Raw genomic sequence first — 21,348 nt, 5'->3', positions numbered from 1 at the left:
GTGCAGGCAGGGAGGGTTTCTTTTTTTTCCAGCTCCATCTGAGCCAAAGATAAAGGCCCAGTTAAAGGGCCACCAAGCCTCCTTTTGTTCCAATATGATGCTGTCTGGATGCAGTCTGGAGCCTCACACTTATATGTGAGGCATAGGAGGGGAAACAAAGACACACTGCTTGTTATCACTTCACAGGTGCTTAAGAGGCAATCTTTTAACTTTGTTTAGTTCCTGTATATAAGAGAAATAAATGCACTACAAGATTGTCAGATGTGTTGGTCTATCCCAGTATTTAAACAAATAACAATTTAAATATCACTGTTTTATTTCTCTTATAGAGCTATTCATCCCAATACGTAACATACAAGTATACATTCATATTAAAGCATTTAGGTGTGTAAATCAATGCACAAGATGTGTTACATAAGACAGGGTTATAAGGTGTAGGAGTCACATGCCCTTCATAGCTCACTGTGCTATATTAGTAGTACAATTTATGAACTGCAGTAACAAAAGTATCTCTATGTTAAAAGCACTAACCCACTTACACATTAACATAAAATAAAAATCTGTCATCTGCATATTACATGATGTGCTTTGAAGGAGACACATTAACCTTGTATACTACTTTGATTCAAATGTGGGACTAAAAAACACTGACATTCCAGTGAAAGTGTTAACCTCCAGAGTTCTCTTACCATTAGTATTATTCCCTGAGATTTACTGGACACATCTGCAGCAGGTGCCTTAACCCCATAAGATATTTTAAAACGCAGACTTTGCAACCAATTAAGCAGAACAGATCTACTGACATGTTTCTTCTCCTGCCAATTTCAATGTGACAGAGTTTAAAAACAATTTATTTTCTGAGGCCCAGACTTTGCGTTGGAGATGCACCACTTTTTTGGCACAATCCTGACACAAAATGTAATTTATTAAATCTCATAATGCGCTTAAATGTACTCATGATAGGCCTGCTAAACATAACTGTGAGGTCTGATGCCAGTTCTTGGGCACTCATTTCCCGTGAGGCACGTGCGATGTCACCTGCTGTGATGTTACGCACCATGTCACTTGCCTACTGCTAACTTGGTTAGTGCCCCCACTTCTTTTTTTCAGGACAGGTGCCCTAGCCTCGTTTGATTCGGTCTGACCTGATCAGAATAAAGATGCAGTATGGCCCTACGAGTGCAGTTTTATTAAGACTCGTTGCAATGCATTATTTTCCAAATTGATAAACTGGAAAAGGAACCATTCCGTCCGTAAATGTGCCGAGGTAGATTTGAACCCTGGCTGTCTTGCGTTAATTGGGCGCTCGTTTGTTGCTCCCATTTAAGGTTGGGCGGAGGTAGTCACAATTGCCACACCTCGCCAATTATAGCACAAACAAAGGTGACGCAAGAGCAGAGCGTGCACCGGCAGGTGCCTTTTGTCATTCCCTTGCAGGAGGGCTTTGCACAGAGGACGCTCATCGGGAGAGATAAAGGTAGGCTCGAGACATGGTTTTATTTCGCCAATAAAGCAGGCGGCATGCAGCGAGACCTGAAGGGGCGGCTACGTGGAGAAAGGACACACAAAGAGAGACTGAGGGCTTAGTCTGGCGTGTTTTTTCCCCTTTATCGCCCTCAGTTAAATGCGTCTTGTTTTCCTTTGTCGCCCTCACTTAAATGTGTCTTGTGCATACTGTTGTTCAAGATGGACCCAGCAGGCTCATTGTGGTGGTGCGCAGAGAAACAGGGAGGGAGCGGCCGATTTACCCCCCCCCCCCCCCCCCCCCCCGGAAGCATTATGCTCTGCAATTAAAATCACATGCGATATACCAAGGGATGCCGTTTGGGTGTTCAGAGGATTCGCTGTTGCTTCCCCTGTGCTCCTGCTTTCGGGCAGCCGCTTTGGATTACTTTCCACCCCGGTGATTTTAACCATATGAATTGACTTTTAGATGTATTATTATGAGTGAGCATTCCTTTCTGTGTTGTGTTGTAGTAGAATATTACCAAACTGGTAGCATGATATACACCATAGGGTGCGCTTGGTTTCAAACATGTTAAATTGCAGAGAGGCCTTTGGGGTTTTGCCCAGACAGATACCGTTCTGGGCTCCTTGCGTTCCTGGACCTGTCCTGGCACTTTAGACTGGACTGTTCCTTCCTTTGCATATCACGGGACACTCTTTGGAGCGGAATAATATGTAACAAAAATGATGGACTGAAATATGGTTCTTGAGTGCCAGTGGCTGAGATTAAATCAGTCGTTTTCCTTTTCATAATGTTAGCTGGAGCATTGTAATTATTTCACGTTCCACCCTTGCTAATTTCTTATTGCTGCCTTTGTTAATTTGTTTTTAAATATGAACTAATTTTTAAAGAATTATGAAGTAATCGTCAGAGATGTCCTGATAGAGGAATTTTACTAGAGTTGTGAAAGGGATGAGTAAGTGTTTGCTAAGTGCACCCCAGGGTTTAGCGTCAAGGCTAGAGTCGGGGCCGACTAGCCATTATGGAACTTCAGCCTCTTCCTGGTGGACTTTAGGCTAGGGACTGCGGTCAGAGCAGGATGGGCTGCCCTGGCACAACCATATCCCTCATCTAGATGCGACCTTTTGCATTGTGGGGCTAGGTTGATTGTTTTGCCAGGGCTGGTATTGGTTTCCTGTCCACTTCTGTCTAGAGTCAAGGGCATGAAAGCCCAAACCTACTCTGGAAATAGGACACTCAATTCTCTTTAGCCTGTCCTTCACATTGCTATGAACTAGCATTAGCTCATAGCTGAAGCCTTCTCAGCTGAGTAGAGTGATTGATTGGACCTGATTGGGGGTGATGGAAATAAATACTTTATACTATGCTGAAACATCTATTATTTGATGATACTTTGAAACTTTATTTTCACCTATGTCTTCCCCGAACCTGAATGATCCTGTTAGGCTATACATTGTTGTACTTCCTCTAAATGGTAGGTACCCTCATGAAAGAGCCATCATATATTGATCTGTTACATGGTCACATAAAAAAAGATGGCAATATCATAAATATAGGGTGAAGGGGTAGCGTATGCCATTCTACGGGGCACTTCCACTTCCAAGGATGAACCATGGACTTAAAGTTAGGATTTCTAGTAATGGAGTTTTTGGAGACAAAGAGCTCTTCTCCTAAGAATGTAGCCTAGGCCCAGTGGTGCTGTAGAGAAGTCAGAGTGGGCGAAGATTTGAGTATTACGCGTTATAAACATCACAGTACACCATGGTTCACTAAAATATTTATTTTATATCCATATGTGTTTTACAGTGTGTTTTCAGAAGCCCCATAATCAATTTTGTTTAGAAGAGATGGCGTCTTGTCATTAACTGTAAGTCTATTATAGATAATGTTCTCAGAGTCCAACAGCTTCTTTCATAGTTGCTGTGTCAAGTCAGAAACTTTTGTGAAACTTGAAGAGCAACCAATGGCTTGGCCATAAAGTTCCTCTTGGAATGTCTAACATTGAGGAGGCTTGGAATGGATAAGGCATGTATTTCCAACATCATGGTTGTTCAGAATTAAATAAATAAATGCACTAGATATTTTTGTAGCACTTTATAAAGCCACAGTTACTTCTAAGCTTTAGTGGCTTGACAACAGACCAATTTCACTGTCAGATATATCCTCGTATAAAGCTGTCGTAGCGGATTAAGACCTGGAAAAAGTACAACAGGTTGACTGAGAAGTCTATATGTACCAAACAGTAAGTCTCATTTTGTGACAGACTTTTATATGCCGGAAGACATGTGGCTTCGAACCACAAGAATCCCATAAAACTCACTATGCATTTTTAATAGAGATTTTCATATTTCTTAATATTTGGGTTAACATGTGTCTGTGTAAATGCTCTAGCCAATGAAACAAATAAAATGTATTGGGAGCATACATTTCCCTTTAATATGTGTGCTTGAAATCAAAATTCGAAAGCAATATTCAAAGCTTACCATGGAATTATCGTATTATTGCATGCTGTTTTGCCTCATTGTATGTTTATATTATGGGGAATGGTAGGAAGTGCATCACAGCATCCCGTGCTGCTTCTCCTGTAATATTTAGTGGAGAAGCGTGGCTCAGTTGTTAGAGGCGGCAGACCCGGAAGCTGAGATCGGCCGTGGACCAGGGTTCGATTCCCCGCCTCGGCGGGTCTCGGGCTCAAAAATTCCACAGACTCGACAATTCTCGCTCCGGTGCCTACTCGACTCACGGGGTCACACTCTGCGACTCTGGGCAATAGCTTGCTTAATCTCCACTACGGCCCCTCGCAGCGGGATGCCTGGCTTTCACCTTGTGGATACCCTGCCGGGGTATCTCACAGGGGAATACCAGGACGGGTTCCCTAAGCAAGCGCCTTGAGACCCCTGGGTGATTCGTGCGCTATATAAATCGAAATACATTTACATTTACATTTACATTAATATTTCAGCTGAGAGGCAATGTCTTTGTTGCTACCAGACTGGGGCGTGGCTTCCATTGGTGCAGCAGGTACATTGGCTCCGAGTCCTAGAGGCCTGGGGCGCCACTTATCCTGTTTAATCCTGTACATGTTAATTCAAACAGCAGCCTGGGTCCCATTTCCTTCCTTGCACTAAGGCCCATACATAACACACTAGCTACACTGCTGCTACCAGCTCATTTTATAGGCAACTAGCCAAAGCCAAGACAATATACCTAATTAAAAAAAAAAAGTGTTTCCCCTTGTTTAGTCTGGAGAATAAACATTCATAACTTTTGTGTCCTGGTTTCATCGCAGAAATCACTCTAATATGCATCAATGACACAGAGAGCAGAAAAAAGAAAGTCCACGAAAACTTAAATCTAGAACAAGTATTGGATTCTGCTTTCAGAAGCCATAATTCATATTAACATCAGCCTAATGCACTTCTGTATCTAGAATAATCTTCACTTTTCTTCTGGATCATAATTATCCATTAGCAAAACAATCTATCTGAAAGCCGCCTCAAATTAATGAATCCTAACTGCAAGTTTTCAAAGCCCACACAACAGTGCCCTGAGCCAAGTCACCCCAGCTTTGCAGAGTCAGGAGCTACAGCTTGCACTTGTCCATTGCTTTACTCAGGTTTTTTCCCTCCAATACAACCACATCCTTCCAATACCAGAGACGGTCTCCACGTAACACTAAGACCCTGATTAGGACAGGGCTTGACATTTCTGACCCTTCCACAAATCCATGTTAGTGCAGACATCAAAATTAGGAATTGTGTGGAATTTACATCACCCAGTATGATAATGTCTCCAGCCCGCAATTTACCCAAGGTACATAATACATATCGTAGGTCAAACCTACTAATATTTGCCAGGGAAAATGCCCGGAAAATGCTGGGGCATGCTGACTTTGGTGTGGAAAGTACTACTATCTGCATTTTAAGCACCATTATGAAAGGCTTAACTTGTAATATGCAATTTATTGTACCCAATAAATACCGAATCTCAGGGTATCGGATATTATCGGGTGCCATAAGTATCACAACCTCTACCAATAGTTGGAATCTGGGATATAGTTCTAGTTTTCCCTTCCAGTAGAGAAGAGGTCAGTTCCAGGGTGTCAGAGAAACCGCAACTACACAAAATTAAAGGAATTCAACCAGCAATCTTAAATAAGTGCACACCCACGGACACTATTAGCATTAACCCACAACGTAACGCCCCTTTTAGATACTGAAGCACCCAAGGCAGCGTTTACTCTCAAGCTTAGGACACACTGTCCTGTTAAGCTCATAAGGTCTGTGAGTAGAACAGTGTGCTGTCACTTGCGCAACACATGGAACACCTACGAGGGGTAACAGCACATGGGCACATTTAGGCTTAGATTGTAACCACAGAAGGCAGATCTTCACCCCAGACTCAGGGAGGGTCTCGGCATGGACAGCCCCCGTTTCCCTCATACTACACAATTGATATCACATGAACCGCCTCAGTACATCTGTACTCCAAATAAGAATGATATCTCAGTGTATGCTGCATTCTTCCTGTAGTGAAGACCAACACATCTTTTCTAGAGACTCCCCCCTTCAGCGGTCCTCGTGTTCCAGTGAACTATCCCATCACTGTGCTCTGTGTCCACACAGATCTCCAATAGTAAGGTGAAGCAAGTTTCCATCCATGGGCATGTCAGTTGTCTATTACAGGATGTACCCATGTTTGCTTTTACACCACAAGCTTTCCCTCCATGCCTTCTGACATCCACTCAGGGTCACAGCTGTTTTCCAGATGCTCCAGAAGCTATCTACCATCTTCTGTGTATTATAAGATGAAAACATGTAAAGCTCAACCCCAGAAAAGTAAGAGTATTTAAACATTCTTTTTTTTATTGAACAGTCGCTTAGTACACCATTACAGATAAAGCAGAGACGGTGTACAGTTTGGCGGCAGTGAGCAGAGAAGAGTAATACAGTCTTTAAAAAGAAAAAACTCACAGTGTCTTTCCCTGCATCTCGAGGTTCCAACCCCCAGCTAAAAAAATTAGAGTAAGGAATATTCCTAAAGTAAACAAATAACATTCCTTGGTCGATGGAGGTGCATTAATTACAACGCCACGGGACTGTTAACATGGCCCTGTAACAGTAGTGGGTCTCCTGGCGTACTGCGTACTGTTTATCTTATAATGTTGATTTGATTTGATTTGATTTAATTGGTTTCTAGCCTATGGTTGCAGATGATGTCCACCAGCACTTTTTTGAAGATTGGGAGTGGACGTATGTTTAACCATCAGACTTTGACCCAGAACTAGACAGAGAAAAGCAGCAGAGGGGGAAAGAAGGAGGACGAGGCAGACGGAAAACAAGGGCAAAGGGAGAAAGAAGGGATGAAAAGGAGCCTACGAAAGGGTAATGTAGTGGCACGAAGACTATACTGGTGGATGGAAGTGCAGGGCCAGACTGGGAATCCAAAGAAGCCCTGGCAACTTTGTGGGACCGGCCCCACCCACGGGGGTGGAAGGACTGCAAGTGTGAAGCACTGCTGTTTGACAAAACCGGCCCCTAGTACTACTGCTTTTGTTACTGGGGGGGGGGGGGGGCAATATTGCTGCATCACTGCAAAACCGGTCCCCTATTAACAAAACCGGCCCCATCGTTCCAAAACCGGCCCCACCCGTCCAGCATCCCGGATAATAAGCCTGATGCCTGCTACGGCCAGCCCGGGCCTGTGGAGTTGGCATGAGGACAAATAAAGACCAGGCACCTAGCCTTGGTACTCTGAACCCAAATGTTCCAGAGGCGCTAGCGGGCTTCTTAGAAACAGTTGGGTCCGGCACTTATTCTTCTGCAATTTAAGCTCTGCTTTTGCGTATGTTTAGGGTTTATGTTTAGGTGGTGCAGATGCAATGTTATTGCTGTCTTTCCAGGTTCCGCTGCTGCTGAGTGAGAGGTTAGGCGTGGGCAGGATAGCCTTAGCCTACACCTCTCGGTCTGTATGACTAATTCATTCTCTCCGCATTTAGAACTAGCTTTGGCTGTTTCTGATAAGTGGTGTCAGAATAATTAGTATAAAACAAACACTACAATATTAACGCCACACAGACAATACTTATGTTTGTCGTCAGGTATCAACATTCAGGAAATTGTTAAAAAGTCATGTCAGGGCATTCATTTACATTTTATCAGCCAGTACTTGCTTAAGAATATGAGTGTGCATAAATACATTAATACCCGCGACAAACCGATAATCCATTCCTTGACGAGGCACGCTAAAACTGTGTCCCTTAATGGCTCACTGCCCGCAGTCCATCCCACAGAAACACACCCTTGTTTGTCTGAAACTCTCACCGCCCTCCATAGCAATCATTTATGGGCAGCCTGGGTGATTTGTGGCAGGAAGCAAGAGAAGAAAAGCTCGACGTTCGAAGGTATTCTCCGAATCACAAAATCAAAATTGTGTACAAAATGACCATACGGCGAGACTATGAACTCATAAGTGTTTTTTAAGTGTTTATTGTGGCAGCCCGGTCTTAGTATATTTTTTCCCCATCGATTTCCTTTTGCTATGTATCTCTGGAGTACTTGGTGAATTTTTATTGATGTTACTAGAAGCATAAGCCATTTTACATTTAGGGATTCCACTACATTTGTCTATAATTTTTGTGACATAGGTTGTAAAAACTCATAAAACATTAGAATAATTATTGGTTAAAGGTAAATATTTTTAGAGAGTGAAAACATAAATGGTTTGACAAGTTGTAACATAGTGTAAAGCTGCTTCTTAATGGCAACCAGCCACATCCTAATCCAGTAATATAATTCTTAATACAGGGCTGATGTGTGTGTGTGTGTATCAGAGGCGCAACTAGGCCCATACTTTTGGGGGGGGGGGGCTAAGACTCCCAGGCAGGGCTGGCCCTAACACTGGTCAGCATGGTGCAACAGTCTTTTTTGGCGCCTCCTCTCCCATTTCCTCCTTCTCCATTAATTCCCTCGCTACCACTCGCCAACAATGCACCTAATCTCTCTATGCCCCTTGCTGATCAACATTCCACTTTTTTATAGGGCTACCTGTAGTTTACTCACATAAAGTTCTGTGATCTGCATGGTACCCGTTATTTGTAGCAGGCACATTAGCCCTCTGCACTGTCTCGGTGACAGGAGTGCACATGTGAGTGCACGGTGGGCGATGCAACAGGGTGAGAGGAGTGATTGCAGTGTGGGTGAGGTGACCATATGAATTTGGATACGGATGTAAGTGCAGAGTGGGACGAATGGATGTATGGTTAGTGATGGGCTTGTTTGAGTGAGATTGCAGAGTGAGCAGTGAGGGGGACAGGTGAGTGAAGTGTCACATGAGCAGGGTGAGTAGTGTGATCATGTGACCGCAGGGTGAAGTACAGGCTGAAGGCTGAACAGTGCAAGAAAATTGTCAGTGCAGAGTAAGTGGAGGGAGAATGGTGTGAGTTCATGGCAAGTGGCATAAGTGCAGTGTGGTCACTGTGAGTGCAGGGTGAGTGGGTGGTGAGAGTACATAGTGATCAGTGTGAGTACATTGTGATCCCTGTGAGTGCAGGGTGAGTGTGAAAGTGAAGGGCGAGAATGAGGAGTGAGTTGTCTGAATGCAGGGTGTATTCCCAAGACACTTAAAGTAACTCAGCGTGTTATTGAGGTCTGGCTTAGGGTTTCAGATATAAATTGCCCTAAGCAGCATACTGCTGTCGTGACAGTGCCTACAGCACATTCATGCATGGTGTGGCATGCACCATGTCATGCATGTCACATAATGCACACACAGCTGTGCACTATTGGGGGGCACATCACGTGCCCCCTGCATGTACCCCATGGGCAGGTTTGCCCGGGGGCATTGTTGGGGGCCCCTTTACTTGTCTTTCTGCCAAGCAGAAATGCAAGGCAGGTTTGAATCAGCTCGGCAGTGCTGGCATCATCACCACTGCATTTCCTGTCTGCTTTTCACACCACCATCGTTGTGGGATCCTGGCAGTGACGGTTGTCTTGTGGCGGTCCCACCGCTACCATTGTAATATGGCGGTCGGACTGCCGTAGTGGTATCGTTTGGACCATCACCACAAGTACGGCGGTCCCAAGTCCTCAGCACTTTTAATCAGGCCCTAAATATTAAAACCTACGCATCCTTCTTTTCCTCTCACTTTGCACATTTCTGAAAACTCACGATTACTCCATGTACAAAGAACAGAATTCCAAAGAATTCCACATTTAGACTTGCACCACCAGTTACTGAGAACAGCTTTATAACTCAATCACCACGCCTAATTCACACAAATTGCTTCTGACATCCAGTCATTTAGCTGTGACGAACACCTACCTTGAAAGGCCTTTTTTTCCCCAGGTTTTAAATGGAAGAGCCTATAATTCAAATATGTCAGCATTATATTACCTTTCAAAACAGTGGATGGCAAGAGGGTATGGAACAGCCCCAAGGGCATTGCTGGTGCAGCACAGACTTGAGCGCCTGTTTTATGTTCCTGCAGTGAGTACATTTCTTTGAGTAAGTACTTTTTTTTTAGACACCACAGCTCAGAAGCAGAAAGAAGTACAGTTTGCTCACTGGTTCCGAGGTGTTCTATCTGAAAATAAAGCACTAAATCAAAGAAATATTGTGTTAAATGAATTCAGTTTACACACTGAAAGTGATAAAAACAGGAACTCTTCTCTGCGCCGAGGCAGCAAAGCCCATCGTGATGAGGTTCCAGATTGCTAGAGAGCAGGAAGATGTGTGGTGTTACTGTGCTTAAAGGTGAGGATTTAAAGCATTTCCCAAAATAGCTTGAAGTACTATCATTGTGCTTGATGACAGATCTAAGTTGTCCAAAGTGATAAAACCGTAAAAAAATACAGAATCCCTTTGGGATGGGGGGGGAGGGAGATGGAGGATGAGGCAGGGGAAGATGATAAAAAAACAGAAAGATTCTCAGATTGCAGAAGAAGAATTGAGCACAGTGGCAGGTATTAGTCCAGTCACCCATTGTGAGGCATTGTCCGTAAAATCTGAAACATGTTTCTAGTTTGCATTGAGTGTTGAGTAATCTAGTCTAAAAAAAATGCATGGAAGTGTTCTGTAGGAAGGTGATTTTTTATAAAATCCAAGTTCATAAGTTCCTAAACTCACTTGCTATCTAGTCCACCTGGTCATCTGGAATTCCAGATTAACATCCATAAATATGATATGTTTAATAATTTTGTGGATAGGAAGATGTAGATCATGAGTATTTTGAGCAGAAACATGATGTAGGACTAGAGTTGTGCTTGGAATTGAAGATTCAAGGCCATAACTTTGAGTATATATTGCCTGGTGTACAGTGTTGTGATCACCTCAGGTTTACACAATCACACCCAGCAGAAGAAATCAACTTGTTCCATAGGACTGTAGAAAAAATAATGTATTTTATTTTTCGTTTTTATGTTAAACCTAAACAAGTTGAGGCCCATTTAAAAGTGCTTTGGAGGAGGAAGAGGGTTGCATAGAGGCAGAGTGGGGGTCATCGACTTTTTAGTTGCCAATTTCTTGAGAAGATGGACAAGCAGTTAATCAAGGTTAAATACTAAAATGTAAACCAAGATCCTGTAACGGGAGGTATATTTTCAGTCCTCACTTGCATAGCCTCAAGCCTACTTCTGCAAAACAGGCGAGCAGAGAAAGGGAATATCTTTGAGCTTGCAAAGTTTTACCCCAGATATCTTATGCTTGTCCAGTTAGGTATGCAGTCTGTTTGGTGTGTTCTATCATAGGCATCTAATCGGCTGGTATAATATAATTCATTTTGTAGCTAGAGGCACACCCAAACTTGTAGGTCCTTGTTGACTAGGCACATTAGCTTGCAACCAGCACTCTGCTTGACCGTGAGCCACTGAAGACCTTGAGTATATAGCTGTGAATCCTGCATTTTGAGCTTAGGGTGTTAAGGGTTGCACAATTTGTACTCCCTTGAAGTTTGCCATTGAGTCCCATGTATATCCCTGTACACTAGTCCTTGCAGGAAAGACTCACTGAGAAGATAAGGGCAAATCATTTAGAGCAGAAATCAGATTGTTGGTTTCTGTTGGAAGAGGCACCAGTCTTGATGTGTGCTGTGATTCCGTGTGGCCCAAACAATCCAAACTCCCCCCAATCTTTTTTTAACGATCCCCAGCTCATGTTTGCTAGTTTGGCCGTAGCAGTAAGGCCTTTCTCAGAGAAAACTCATTTGAGAAATATGCAACCACTTGTTTAAAAAGGGACTAAATAAAGATCTACATACTTAGTTAAATAAATTGAGAAACATTTTATGAGTAGAATGCCTAAAAATAAGGAAATTGGATAAGGATCAGTAGTTCTAACCAAAATGGTTCCATTAAAAACAACAGAAAACCAAAACGCGCTGTGAGAGGTGCAGTAGATAGGGAACAAGTGAGCCTTTGTAGCTGACTTCCTATGTACGGACGCTGGGTTGGTTGTTCTTTCCCCAATTTCTTTTTTCTTTAGACTTTAGAAACCTTTATGAAGATTTTCAGCAATGTACTGCAAAATATCCAGTTCACACCGAACCTCAAGATTCCTCTGCTGCAGCAAGAGCTTTCTTTGTTCACATGATCATCTGCGATCTTGCCCTTGTACACAGGAGTGGAGTTCTACAGGGACAAGCAGAAGAAACAACTAGTTGTAACTGTTCTGCTGTTTTTTTGGAAGGCTCTGAGCAACTATATCCTAGGTGGTCAGGAAGAGATTAGCACCAACCTGACCTTCGTTGAATTATGGACTGGAATCATTCTGGGATTTTACTGACCTCTGCTGGTCGTTTTGTATCAAGAAAGTTAAATAGAGGCAGTTGCCAGAAAAATTAAAAGAAGGAAAGTCCCTCAGCCGAAAGCAATTCTGGTATTTTACTGAAATATGCTGGTCGTTTTCTATCAAGACAGTTAAATAGAGGCAGTTGAACAGAAAAAAAGTCCGGAAGCAGATAAGTCCTAGGGCTGATCTCCAGGGCCCACAAAGTACATACACATAGAAGTATATACTAAAGTATATATACTAAAGTATATAAAAGAGGTCTTGAATGCTCGACCTAAAAAACCTAGACCAACCTGGGTGTGCGAGTATCTGCATCTACTCCAGCCAATGTGCCCTCAAACAGGAAACCTTTTTTTTTATTAGCAATGCTTGTCCCTTTATATTAGATGGGGTGCTTTAAAAATGTTTCCCGTTTGAAAATGCAGATGCAGGTACAGTGGTCTGCTGTACCTTCTAGGTCTCCATCCATGCATTCACTGCCAGATGTAAATTTCACGCCTGCCTATAAAATATTCATACAGAAGGTAGTTTTGTGATACCCTGAAAATGTACAATTTGTGATGTAACCTATGTACTGCAAGCTATTAGTACATATATTGCATCACAATGACATTACTGTTCGCAAATCAGTCAGTGGCAAACTGCACATCCCTGGTTAGCTTATGGGAATAGAACATCAGACCAAAGATCTCCTCACAGGAGCTGGGAGTGCAAACTTCAGGATGGACTCCTCTGCAAAAGTAGGTGAAAACCCACAAACTTGCAGGCTGGTGGATAGTCACAAAAGCCAGTTCCTACTACAAATACTCTCCTTTGTATGCTTAAGCAAAAGACAAAGGTAAACGAGTATTCAGTGTGGTTAAATGGAGAGAACATCCCACAACTTGTGCAGGTGTTTAAGAAGAGGATTCTTCATTGGAAAACATATTTTTATCATCGACAAGAAAATATGAAAAAGATAGAAACCGCAATGCAACATAGAATAACATTGAAAAGGCACGGGAAAGAAACTGTGGTAGACCTGAAGTGAACCAATATGAGAGGGGTGGGAAGAGTGTGTGAGAGAGCGAGAGACCGGTGTATGAGAGAGTGTGTGACTGAAGGACATAAGCCCCCCTTGCAAGGCTTCTGAAACTGCAAAAAATGCTGCAAAGAAGTCGCCCCAGCCGAATCCCCCTTCAATAATATTTACTTAAGCCGTTTTATCTGCAACACAGCAGAAAAGGAGAGCGTGCCGTGCAAGAGAGGCAGTTGAATTTGTCACCTCAAGCCACATATTTCCGTCCTCAGTTACATTCGCTATTACACAGAGTCTGTTCCAATGACTTCATTCAGTCTTCGTGTTGAGAGAATAACATACATAAAAGGAAATAGCCTCAATTTATCTTCTGAGATGCTTGTAATGCCCATGTTAAATTGCATTATCCAGTTAGAATGGTTATTTGTAAAACCCAGTTACGGTGTGGGTCGTTTGGTGCTGGACTACGTGCGCTGAAAAACGATATATTTATATAAGCCAAGTAAAATACATACCAAATGAGACTATTACAATCAGTTAAGCAGCTCAAAGAAGCAACATGAAAGCAAGACTACAAATCAATGTATCCAAAATGCTATTGGGTAAACTGATAACCCTGACAGAATATGACATTATGTTTTGGGCTGGGCCATGTTTTAATCATTTACGGTAATTGACAGTTTAACTGGAATTCTCTAAGAAAGTTCAATGGTTGTCCCAAAAAATGAGTGCATCCTGCTAGAACCACGATTTACAAGTGAGCCCACGGCACTTCAGCCAGGGAGACCAGCATGCTTGACAGAGAGATTGTAAACAAACAAAAGCATGTCAGTTGATAGGAGCTTCCTTTACATTTCTCCAGTGTCGTTTGGCGATTACATCATGGTCGCAGCAATCAAGCGTGTGTGGAGCGAAGGTGCTATCTGACCTACTGAGGCAAGAGTTGTGGGAGTGCTCTTTCTCACTGACTTAAGCACACAGCTGGACCAAAAAAATATTACAACATGCAGGTTGTATCGTATCCTCCAGAAGACAAAGGGATAGTTAATAGAACCAAATAATTCATAAAAAATATGAAATTACATGCCACATTTATTTCTTGACAGTCGATTTTTGTTTGCTGTCCACCAGAAAACTAGAAAACATCCAGAATATTGCTGGAAATATGCACTCCCCACAAGCCTTCCCCTTTCAACGACATAACGATATCAAGCAAATAAACAAATCCATGCCTGAACACAAATATCCAGTCGTGGCCGGCATGACTTGCGGGTTGGGGGCAGGGGTCGCGCAGGGGAGGGGGGGGGGGGGGGTAGTTGGACAGTAATTTTAAATAAACATATTTTTTTTATTTTCCTTCAGCGGTCAGGTCCCGCTTCCCTTCGTCCTGGCAGGAAGTAGCCGCAGGAGGCCTCCCTCCCCTAAGCCAATCACAACTCTGCAATGGCAGCGTTGTGATTGGCTATGACGCCGACTGCACAGGCGTCTATGCAGAGGCCGTTTTCTACATGCAGGCTGCATGCAGCCTACATGGAGAAACAGGAGACTGTGCATGACTGGTTTGGTCATCCCTGGGACCGACCAAACAGTCAGCGCCCACAAATTGGGCTAGCCACTCCTCCCCGAAATCTCTCGCATCAGACCGCCCCAACCAAACCCTTCTTCCTCTTTCTCTTAGTACGAGAAGCAAAAACATAAAATGGTATTCATAGCATTTAATGTTTCTGCATATCGCAATACGAGAAAACAGTGTGGCGCCACTCCTCCGCCCACATGGAGGAGCCGCCCCTGCAAATATCATCACATTCTTACTTGCTGGAGAGCCATAAATCTGTCAGCTTTCTTAAAACAAGAAGAAAGTACACGTGACCCTCATATGGCACACCTAAAATACACGCATCGCAAGGGAGAAAGCATGACCCTCGTTAAATTGAAACAATCCAAACTTTCATAAATTGCCGTCAGAAACAGTCCTCCTGTTTTTAGCTGCAGACACATGAGAAACATGCCCGAACATAAAAAGGAATTAAGAAGGGCGGATGAGTTTAATAAAGTAGCAGCAATGTGGGGTCAGAGAGCATGCTGGGAGAGGTCCCAGACCAAAAACGTGATATCATGGAAACCCAGGTGGGAAACAGGCACTGGCACCAAAGAGAAAGTCAATCTGTGTAGGTGCGCACTCGCCGAGGACACCGGGGCATCAATGAGCGTGCAGTCACAAACATGTTACTGAGGCTACTCACCCCATAAAAAACATTCCTGTGTTACCATGACAGCCACGAAGGTACTCACCCCTCGGCAAAGAAGCAGAAAACCCTCTCCCATGTGCACAGTGCTCCTTCCCCCCTACTTCATTTACACTGCTGTAAGCGCTCAAGTGTCAAAACCCAGCTGGCTGTGAGGGAGAGGGAGAACCGAGTGCACGGACCAAAGGCTTCTAAGATGCTACGGGTTGCACAGGCATCTGAGACTATCCCTATTTTTGGCTATGGAATCTGCTGGCCCAATCCCCTTCTTCCTCACCTCCTGCAGCTTCAGCACAGTTGCCAAGAGACAAGCTGGAGCTTTGAACCAGAAGCGGGTGCATGAAATGCTTAGGATGTGAATAAAAAAGAGAGTTTACCAGTGCAGTGGCAATCTTAGATAGGAACGTTATAAAAATGAAGGAGGACCCCACACAGACTTATAGGGGACTGGCGGGAAAATAAGTTTTTCAAGAAAAGAATGTCCCCACGGAAAATGGACAATTTAAAGTGTCCAATTTCGATGTATATTCCCTCGAGAAGACCTGTTATCTAAAGGACAGCACGCCAACAATTGGGCGGGAAAGGCAAAGGTACAAGGTTTGGTGTTGTACTTATCAAATTATGTTCAAACTGGAACTACAAGGTGTTATCTCAAATACTACTGTGTTTGAAGAAAACCAAGATGCAAACATTAATAAGAAATACAAAAGAGAGATGATCCCCACACTATGCGTTTGGTAAAAACTCTGTTACAATTTATTCTGATTCAAAAAACTATTTTTATCTTAGATAGGAAACCACTTGTGGTAGTTTTAATAGGTAAAATAAGGATGAAGATGTGCTCTTTCAGGTTGAACCTAAGAAATGCATAACAATGAACTACTGTGTTATGAGATCGTATTATCACAGCCTAATGACACTTTACTGCGAACGCGTTTACAACGTGTGCCATTACCCAGCATTTTTTTCACAAATCTTTTACAACGCAATCCATTACAACGCATTGATCATTAGAACGCAATTTACTATACTAACTCCACCGAGGTTTTGTAATGGGGAATGCATTATAATGGTTTGCGGTGTAAAGCCCTGCATTGTAAAAGATTTGGGGTAATGGACTGTGTTGTAATGAGGATGTTTACCCCACAGCCAAAACATGTGTGCTGCACATAATTGGGATGTGCATATTGGCTATCAAGTCTGCATGTGCCTCTGTAGTGTATAAGCACTGGGAAGGTTAAATAAGTTAGCGCCCTGAGAGGGTGTGGCATAATGTACAGAGCTGCCTACTTTGGGACTGGAGAAACAGGTTCGAGTCTCGGCATAGGCTCTCCTGTGCCTAGAAAAATATGCAGCTCAGAACCAATAAAATTAAATAAACAATGGTGTGCCTACAGGAGAGGAACCAATAAAATTAAATAAACAATGGCAAATCAAAACGGAAACAAAATTACAAATGTCGATCCTTAGGCAGAAAAGTCCACATCAAAGAAAACATTACAAATGCCGATCGTACTGGCAATGTATGACCTCCCTTCAGGTGAATGCATACAGAAAGGACAGTCTACATCAAATAACAAGCCTAAAGAAAAAAGGAGTGTGCCCAAAAAGACACAATTGAACAAAAGAGTAGGGGGACATGTAACAGGGACAGTAGCCATGAAGTGAAAAACACATCCAAAGGCTAGACAAATAAAGCCAATGCCCCACTAAAAAGCAAGGATTTCCAAGCTGCAGAAAAAAGAAACATTGAAAATGGTGTGCGTGTTTGAAGGCGATAGCTGAGAAACGGCATGTCTCAGAAGGGACAGCGCATGCGCTGCCTAGGCGAGACCTACAAAGGGAGGGTCTAGAGGCTCTTCAATGTTTACAAAGCATATAAAAGCTGTATTTCAGTTATGTTAGCGAGCAATAGAAAATATGAACTACATAACATCCTACTCAGGCACCTATTATACTGAAATCTCACTAGTCCAAATATCTCCAAATCTCTGCTTATTTTCTTAAGCTCCCAGTTCTCACCCCCTACAAACCCTCATAATGCTTCACCTGTTGGATTTTATTCAACCATTGACTCTAGCAAAGGGTCCCCTGTGGTCCTCTACTTTTGAAGTATTAGTGACCTTGCAGTAAGCGATGCAGCAAAAACAAATTATTGTTGCCCGACAAGGAATGTTACAGCATTGTGTAACAATGCTGAATAAGGCCGCCTATGTATCGGGACATATCAACACCTGGAGTTTGTGGTTAATAAAACCGAAAACCTGATCACAAAAGGTATAAAGGTGAGGGCAAGTAAAGCATAAATGCAGCCACTCACCACTGGCATTTGCGCGTCTGAAACATGTTGTTGAGACTGCAGGACACATTTTGTTAATAAGCTGTGGGATACGGTTGTTCATCCACTGGCTGAAGAATGACATTCATCTAAAGTTCAGAGCACGAATGACTTTGCAGCTCATTCTATTGTAAAACCTCCAGCATGCCAAATCAAGCTTAAAGTTAGTTGGTGGTGGCTGCAATGTCCTGACGTAACAGACAATACCAATTTCCTATGAGACGAGATCAAAATTGTGCTTTATTTATATTTTGCACTATTTCACTGGGCTGTTGTGTACAGTGATCACAGAAATTACTAATTTGTAAATAACTGAACCATGGGTCATAGGGTATATTTGGATGGCTACTATTTAATTGCTGCCATGAAAGTATTACTACGGCTTGAACAAAAATCCTTGAGTTTAGAACACCCAACCCTTTCTCATTTGGCTATAACTGATGCATGTAGCTGGTGAACCAATGTAATGCAAACATTTAGATTTAAGGATGGGGGAGCCTCCATACTTTAAACTCCACCAAACCATATCAAATCTTTTAACTACAATATAAGGCATCTTATACCTGATTCACTTCGTGAGCCTTGGTATTTTTAAAAATGTGACACGCTTAATACCTGCTTCTCTTACTATCATGCCTAAATAAAAATGGTCTTAGTGAGCGCCAGCAGTTGTTGCTTGAACCATCATATCGAACAGGGCAGCCTGATAATACATTTTGATTCTCTGGAGCACCAGCCCACCCTCTTTTTTTTTCTACTTGTAGCGTCTTCAATTTTTAAATTCTTTTTCCTTTCCCATATAAAATGTTGGATCATACTTTCAAATTCATCTGAGTAGGACTAGTAGACTTTAATCACAAGATTAGTGAAGATAAATATAAGTAGGGGGAGAATGATCATTTTGATTAATGCAGTTTAGTCAATAATGGTAGGAGCTAAAGACTGCCACTGACTCAATAACCTGCGTATCTTTTAATTTAATCGAAATCAGCAAAATTACTGGTCACATTGATACCCAAATACCTAATGGGATGATTAGTGGGAAAAATAACCCACAGTTCAATCAGTAAAACCAGAGGGAAACTGTTACATAGCAAACCTGGGCAAACCTTCCAATTTCGTATGATTGATTTTGTAGGCTCCAGTACTAGTAAAGACTTCAATTTTGCCAAGTGCATTTTTTATATTTATTTCCTCAGCGACCATTAAGAGTATCATATCATCTGCAAATAATTGTAACTTTGCAACACCATTAACCAGGGATAGAATGCAAGTATCTTGTCACATTGCTCAAGCCAGAGACTTGATAAATAATGCGGAAAGAACAGGAGACAGAGGACTATCCTGTCTTGTCCCATGGCTAGTGACGATTCATCCCGTAAATTGGAATTGATTAGGATTTTCACTTCGGTATTCTTGTAAAGATTTCATAAGATTTCGTAACACGGTGAAAGCCTAGGTGGAAACCGAAATGTAACCAAATTTGCGAATAATACTTCTCACTGCACCAGGTCGAAAGCTTTTTCCGCATCGAGCATAATGATGGCAGCCTCAATCTTATTAGATTAGTAATAATCATTTGCTTAAATTAATTAATTAGTATTCTTTGCTAGCTTGTTGGCAAAAAGCCATTTTGGTCTCGATGGATCAAAGTTTGTGCTAGCGAAAGCCAAGTTACTTGTTATTTTTCATGAAGGCTTTATAGTCACAATTAAGTAGATTTATCGGATTATATGGGCTGGGGTTGCCTTTTTTCAAGAAGTTAAGAAATACTGCCTCAGTAAGAGAGCTGAGAATGTCACCACCTGCAAGAATCTCATTGAAAAGAGTGGCCAGAAATGTGTTTATTTGACATATGAATAATTTATAGATTTCTGCAGGCAGACCATCAATCCCGCTTTTTGAACTGTAGACAAGATGGGCAAATGAATGTTTCTACGAAGTCAGTGATGCTTTCATATGTGAGCGTGTCTGTTACCGAGTATAAATCAGAGTAGTGTTTAAGGAACACCTCAGCAATTGAATCCAGACGAGAAACTATTTACTTTTAGCTACATCAAAGATAGACTTGACAGTGTTGTTATTATTCTTTTGTTTTATTAACCACTCTAGCTTTTCTTAAAACAAGTTTTGTGATTCACTATTTCAGCTGTTATGAAGTGATCCATTCAATTCATACATGTTGAATTATCTCTGATCGGGCTAAAAATGTATTTGAGGTGGCATAAGCTAAAGTTGCTTTAGTCAGTTCAGATTGCAACTGTGCCACTATCGCTCTGCGCTGCTTGATGGTCTGCGCTTCATAGGAAATTGATTAGCCTTGAATAAAAGCTTTCAAAGTACCCCATACAGCAAATAGGGAGGCAGTACCAATGTTTCTTTCTAACAATTCTTCGAACTTAACGTACATATTTGTAATCCAATTCTCATCGACTAACAGAGATTTCTCGAGGCACGATCTAAAGTGAATTGTATGGGATTCTTCCATTGCCAACTCAATGGTGAACGCTGAATGATCAGAAAAGCCATTGGCTAAAATATCCGCACTACACCGACTCGTCAAATGAGATAGTAGAAAAAGTCAATTTGAGAGGCCGAATGGAAATGTTTTCAAATACAAGTAAATAACAGATCATGTGGATGATCAGTCCACCATGGATCTATTAAGGCTAAATCATGTATCAGCTTTTCAACCAATCAAACTGGTTTTGAGCCATTTTGCTGTTTACAGACGCAAGAGCAATAAAGTTGTATGTTTTTAATGATATTGAAATCACCCAAAGCACAACAAACCCCTTTGAGTACATGGCAATATTATAAATATCCTGCCACTGTATCACAATGCAAAGCCACACCTCTAAGTTCTGCTTGGGCAGAAGCATTGTTGATCAAACCTGGAATGCTGTACTGTGGCAAAATGGTTTTGTGGTGTGTTTCCTGAAAAAAATAACAATTTGCACTGAGTGCTCTTAGCCAAGCCAAAATCGATCTATATTTATTTTGATTTTTAAGCCTGGTAACATTACAGGAAGCCACCTTTATGGGTTTTTAATTCATGGATTTCTTAACTTCTCAAGCAGCATCTCTCTTAAGCCAGGAGCAACATCATCTTTAGGGAATTACATGGTTGTATACTTATATAGAAACTATTAAATGACGCTGACCAAATACCATCCACTAAGAGTCAAAAGTATTCCAATATGACTTTTCGACTTTTTGATTGCCTAAGAGAACCCACTCTCATTATGTGCCATCTCATCCTAACCTCCCTATGAAACCTTTCCTGAGCCCAACCCATCATGGCTCCTGAGGAAATCCTTGCCCACCCCCCGTTGTGACACAACCCATATTGTGCCCCCCTTCGAACCTCCCCTGAATTGAGTGCCTTGTTGGTACACTTGTGCAGGGCTGGATTGGCCGTAGCTGGCACCGGGCAATCCCCTGGTGCACCGCACGGGTGGGGGGCCGTTTTTGTTACAGGGCCGTTTTTGCA

General features: G+C 42.3%; 1 protein-coding gene across 3 annotated transcripts in view; it reads left to right on the top strand.

Annotated features, from left to right (window-relative positions):
* ITPRIP (inositol 1,4,5-trisphosphate receptor interacting protein) overlaps window positions 1-21,348 on the top strand; it is a 160,367-nt gene that overhangs the window by 72,743 nt on the left and 66,276 nt on the right. Inside the window, exon 1 of one of the 3 annotated variants that reach the window (XM_078643741.1) lies at window positions 1,427-1,477. The exons of the other annotated variants lie outside the window; for them this stretch is intronic. The gene's annotated coding sequence lies outside the window, so the exon portion shown is untranslated. Of the gene's footprint in view, window positions 1-1,426; window positions 1,478-21,348 lie in introns of those variants that run through there. 3 annotated transcript variants of the gene reach the window in all.

The sequence above is a fragment of the Lissotriton helveticus genome, chromosome 5_1 (genome assembly GCF_964261635.1).
Source record: "Lissotriton helveticus chromosome 5_1, aLisHel1.1, whole genome shotgun sequence".
Lineage (NCBI taxonomy): Eukaryota > Metazoa > Chordata > Amphibia > Caudata > Salamandridae > Lissotriton > Lissotriton helveticus.
The sequence above is the reverse complement of the archived record's forward strand: the minus strand, read 5'-3'. Positions and strand labels throughout refer to the sequence as shown.